Genomic DNA, 6,000 nt, shown 5'->3' with positions numbered 1-6,000 from the left:
TGAAGGCAAGATCAGGGCTGAAATCTTGTAGTGTGAATATTACTTAAATTAATGATGATGAAGCAACTGCCACCAGCTTTGGTATTGATGCATTGGTATTTAGTCAACTGCAATTTGTGGGCTTTTTAAAGTGCTACCACAAAGTTCTACATTAGACACTAAACTACACTAAAATAAAACATTCAGACATTTAACTTGTCTGATCTAAATGTTGACACATTATCTTGAATGAAAAAGAAACGCATGTTATGCAATAAATCACTCAATCACAGACTTGATCAGGTCACTTGAGACAAATGTATTTATATATTGGTTTGTTTTTTGTTATAACATCACAAACACACAGTTTATTCACACATACAAAGAAGATGCATTTCACTGCTCCCAGAGGAGGAGATGTACAGTCTGTTAGGTGTTTTACATGTGTGAGAGCAAAACAGATGAGGACTGAGTCCAACAATGTACCATAATCATTGAATTTTACTGAGGTATTTTCTCACAGATGAAGTTTGATGTAAAACTGCAGCACATATCATCCCAGCTGTTTAAAGAGAGATATCTGTTGTTAATCTCAGCACAGTTTTCACTTGCCCCATTACATCCTGAATTATCTGGCTGGTGAGCTTCCCAGTACCTAGAGATGAACAAAAAGTGTTCAGCCAAAGATTTAAACCAAATTTTACAATATTAGAAATCAATACAGCTGACATCTGTACGTTGTACTTCCAGTGCATGTTATTATGAGACCCCACACGAATAATACTGAATAGAAAATAAATGGAAATATCGTGGGTTTCATTTAGGAGTCAGATCATGGAGGCTCAAGATCACTATATACAATTTCATCTTCTTAGTGGAGAGAAATGGCTGAGCTGATCCTTGTGAGAAAGTCTGCAAAAAAAACGGATTCAGCCTGGCCTCGTCAGAGTCCTGTGGCAAATTCAAACACTGCTTTTGGTTCCTTATGGTCCTGCCTCTTGTTTTAAGCATTGCATCATAATTGGGGATGTATCGTGTGAGTGTCACACTCAAGCAATTGTGAAGGCCAAAAATGTCGTACCATAGAGGGTTAATTAAGTCAGAGCCGTTCTGAATGCAGACAGTCAAAAGATAACAAAATGGAAAATGTCTTACGTTTTTTCTACTTTCATTCCATTTACCCATTTCCAGATACCTTCGGTGTCTTCATCAGTCAGACCAATCCAGACGCGCAGGTTAAATGAGCTGAGAAATTCCTGGAGTTCAAAGAGACATTCAGGTTACTCACAATTCAGTTATTTTTCATTTTTCACTGTCCTTCCAAAAAGTTCAGTCATACTTAAAGCTACTGCAAGGAATTTGTCTGGTGGCCTCCTGAAGAGACGAGTAAGCATCTGTTTGTATTATCATTACTGTCCCCATTTCAGCTGACAACCACATGGTTTTTCAGTTCTCTTCTTGTTTTATTCTTAGGTAAAAGGACGAATGTACCTGTAAATGTGTAATTTCAAAGAAAAAAATCCTCTGTTGTCTTAAAGGCTCATGATCAAGAGCTCGCTAACGTGGTTAATTTACAATAAGATACTTATTTTACTTATGCTACTGACATTACATAAGTTATTTTAACCCAAACTGCAAAGTTTTCCTAAACCTAACTAAGTAGTTCTGCGACTACGACAAACATACGGTATGCCCTCCGCTGGTACAGGTAGAAGAGTAAACAACAGAACTGAACTTCCTCTACCACAGTATTCATGACGTTCAGTGACTCATGTCCCTGTTACCCTGCTTGTATTGTGTTAATTCTGAAGCTTTGCAGAAATCATTGTGGTCTTCACTTCCCTTTTTAACACATTTCAGGAAGACTGAACCTGCTTTACCACAATAACCCATTTTCTTCTTCCATCTTTTTGAAAGGCCATGTGCCTACTTTTTTCTATCACACACAATCACAGTAACTCGGTAACATAAATTTGTTTAACCCCTTCTGATGCCATCATTTAACAGCATCACAAAACATTAAAAAGACAAATTTAAGTCCTTATATTAAAACTATGAATCTGGGAGGGGAGGCAGGTTTTAAAACACAGTTTGGAGAGAATGAAATAGTCAACAGCAATATGTTGAAGAAGATTTATTTTCTGTCCCCTCACCTGTTCCTTAGTGCTGGATATGATCACCAGCTGTGCATCATGTTTTTCACAATAATTTTTGCTGTCAGTCCAGTTTTTCTTTGAGGTGGAAATGAAATAACAACTGTTACCAAATCTTTTCCATTTGTCAGGACAGCATGGTTTCTCTGTTCAATGACACACAATGATACACCTTCAGTCACATTACTGGATGTAACATAATGACAAGATGAAAGACAAAACACAGAATACAGAGCATCAAGCAGAAATAACACTGTCAGCTTTAATATTCTTCACTGTATGTGACCCATCTGATCTTCTGTCTGAATGAACTAAAAAGCGCTCAGCATCTAAACAGGGGCTTAATATAAAATAACCTCGTTAAGGAACAGATTGACATTTTGGAAAATGTGCTAATCAAGTTTAATTTAAAGTTAGGTGGCAAGATAGAAACCACTCTATATGAAGCAACCTTCAGCAGCCGGTTAGTTTGTCCAAAGTCTCAGTGTCAACTTCTCATAGTTACAGCCTTTTATTAAACAGTCATATTTTGAACAAGTGAAACAAAAGCAATTTCATTTGTTTCCAGTCTTTATGCTGAATTATATATTAACGTACATACATGAGAGTGGCATTGAACTTCTCGCCAAATATTTAGAAAGAAAAACAATAAGTTTAATATCCAAAATGTGGATCCTGTACATTTAATTACTTTCACTCACCAATCTGTTGTTGTAATTCATCTATTTGACTGGTGAGGTTGTTGGTCATGGCCTTCAAACTGTCATTCTCTTTCTCCAGCTGGCTTATGTTTTGGGCAAGGTTCTGACTGAGGCTTTCCATTTCACTGTAACTTGTCTGGAGTTCGTCTCTCTCACTGGTCAGTTTGGCAATGTCTTGAATCCCTGCCAGAGCAAAGGTTCAACATGTGAAAGTCTCAAAGATTACTTACATCATATATGAGTAATGTATCATAAACACTGGTTTGATGACTTTAGAAAACTTACATAGGACCACCAGTGCAGCGACTACAGCCAGGAGGACGAGACACAGCAGCCCCAGAAACACGGCAGCACCTCTGAGAAGATTCCTCTTTCCTGAGCTGACACTGACTGAAGTGACTGTGGGCACACATCAACAGTGTAACTAGAGTAATTAGTTACCTCACTTTTTTTTTTTGCAATTAATAACCAGCTATGTCAGCAAATGTCTGCTTTGTAATTGTTTATGTACACACAGGCAGTCTGTGACCGTACATTTGCAAAGGAATGTGAGGACCAGTTTTATAGCAACTCATAACTACAAAAACAAAATGCCCCAACAATATAAACAAATAAGTAAACATAACACAATATCACATGTATGTCATACATATGGGTAACACAGAGAGACAGACAGACAGATAGTTTACTTACTTTTCTGTTGGTCGTAGGTAATGTTGTCCTCTGATTTCGGCGCAGCACTCCAGTTCTCATAAATCATCCCATTGTAACCAACATTCATGTACTCTGAGTCACCTGCCTGAAATCTAGCTATTTTGGTGGGGTCCGGCTCTTCATAGATATCCTCAGACATGCTGTTTTTCTCACTTCACCTAATTCAACTCAGATGTACTCTGCTCTGCTTGGACCAGTCACTTATTAGTTTAGCATTAAGTCTCCATACCCTAGCTCAAGGTCATAGGGAAGTAAATAGAGGAAGTAATTAGCACAGAATTACTGAAAATATAAAATAAATAACTAAATAAAACTGACAGAGTAAAATAACATCACCCTCTTAAAATAATGGCCTATGTCATAATTTCAAGTTTTTCAAAAAACTGAACCAAATATAGTGTATGATATTTATTAATCATTTCACACAAATAGGTTATGACAATAGATGACTATTTACATAGTCCCTTGGGGTAAATATATGTCTTGAAAAGCTAAAGCTTTCTGTCTTGAGACTTGGGCAAAATAAAACGGCCTTTGACATAGGCCATTATACTACAGAGGTAGGATCGCATGATCTGTTCAACTGAGGATGTAGGTGATTTTACCAGAGGTGGCCAGCATCATGAAGAGCTAATTTAGGCAAAAAAACCCAATTTTTTGTCAAAAATGACTTGACACTCTTCTGAAAATGGAAAGACTCCTCTGAAGCCACGTTTTAAGAAGTGACTTGAAGTGAGAAGATTTTTGCGCATTGTTTTGCATGGATAATAAATATCAGTTCATCTTCAGTCTGACACAAACCTAAAAATGTACTTTTGTTGATACTAAGCTTAAGACCTAAAGCTTCTGACAATTCACCAGTTAATTGTAAAGCACTCTGTATTTGCATTTATCTCTAAGGTAATAAAACGAACTGTGTAACCAGCTCTCTGTATAATTTTGTGTCTTTTTAAAAAGTTGTTGAGCCTTTAATGTCTGTTGAATATAAATGTAATCTCTTAAATCTGCTTTCAAAAACACAAAGTTACACTTGGATATTGCAGGCTGTGTATACGTCAAAGTCCAATTTTGCATGCAGGTGATTTGCCAGTCCTTCACATGAACTTTTCCGGAGAATAGATCTGGCTTCTAATACTGAACTGTAAGACCTTACACCTCAGTTAAACCATGTCTGCAGCAGGTTTACGTTAACCCATAGATGCAGGGATCTCACAGGATTTTAAGGGGATCTTTGCAACTTGGTTAATCGTAGAGCACATATGTTGCTTGTGATAACACAGCGATGAACTTTGATCCATGCAACACAACTTTAAATCTGTCCTAAACCGCAGCTAAGCTAATAATAATGCATCGATATTTGGTGGCATCACAATTTGTGGGGTTTGGGAAAGTGTTACCATAAAGTTTTACTCAGTTTGATTTATTTTGATTTTAATAACTGTACTTTGAATAAAATGTTAACATTCATGCATTTAACCTGTCTGTGCTAAATTATGACAATATGTCTTAAATGAAAAAAAACAATGCATGTTGTGTACTAAATGACTTAATCAGGTCACTTGAGACAAATGTATTTATTTAGTGATTTGTTTTTTGTTAGTACACAACAAATAACTGATGAATATAGTATTAATGAAACATGTCAGCTCAGCAGTTTATTCATACATAAAAAGCAGATGCACTTCATTGCTTCCACCGGAGGAGAACGTACAGTATGTTATTGTTGTTTTACATGTGTGTAAGCAAAACATATGTGGATTCAGTCGATGAGCATCCAATAATAATGAGATTTTATTGAAGCATTTTCTCACAGATGAAGTTTGATTGAAAACTGCAGACCATATCCATTGTAAATCTCAGCACAGTTTTCACCTTCCCCTGTATTATCCGGCTGGTTACCTTCCCAGTACCTAAAGATAAAAAAAAGTTTTAACCAATATCGCAATATTTGAAATCAATACTGCTGACATCTGCGAGTTGCACTTGTTGAATATAAACCAACACAGAAATATTATGGGTTTCATCTGGGGAGTCAGATCATGGAGGATCAATATCACAAAACTGGTGGGCAGAACTTGATGTACACCACTTCTTTATAACTATTTATAAAAATAACTATTTTCTTGAGATTGCATGTCTGAATGTTGCCTGCAGGAAACTTTGTACCATTATGAAACAACCCATTGGAATGAATGCGTCAAGGAGTCCATGTAACTATAAAGGGTTAATTAATTCAGAAGATAACAAAATGGAAAATGTCTTACTCTTTTTAAACTGTCATTCCCTTTACCCATTTCCAGGTACCTTCGGTGTCTTCATCAGTCAGATCAATCCAGACGCGCAGGTTTAATGAGCTGAGAAATACCTGGAGTTCAAAGAGACATTCAGGTTACTCACAATTCAGTTATTTTTCCTTTTTTCACTGTCCTTCCAAAAAGTTCAGTCATACTTAA

The 6,000-nt window shown here is 36.5% G+C and overlaps 1 long non-coding RNA gene across 1 annotated transcript; it reads right to left on the bottom strand.

The window, feature by feature from the left end:
- Window positions 1-416: 416 nt before the first annotated feature.
- LOC311266339 lies at window positions 417-2,270 on the bottom strand. Its single transcript, XR_014623703.1, has 3 exons — window positions 2,133-2,270; window positions 1,135-1,235; window positions 417-634 (listed from the first exon to the last, which is right to left on the bottom strand). It is a non-coding gene; the product is annotated as an uncharacterized lncRNA (long non-coding RNA).
- Between the last annotated feature and the right edge of the window lie 3,730 nt (window positions 2,271-6,000).

The sequence above is a fragment of the Pagrus pagrus genome, assembly GCF_965226575.1.
Source record: "Pagrus pagrus genome assembly, chromosome: 2".
Classification (NCBI taxonomy): domain Eukaryota; kingdom Metazoa; phylum Chordata; class Actinopteri; order Spariformes; family Sparidae; genus Pagrus; species Pagrus pagrus.
Note: the sequence above shows the minus strand (reverse complement) of the source record. Positions and strands in the feature narration are given on the sequence as shown.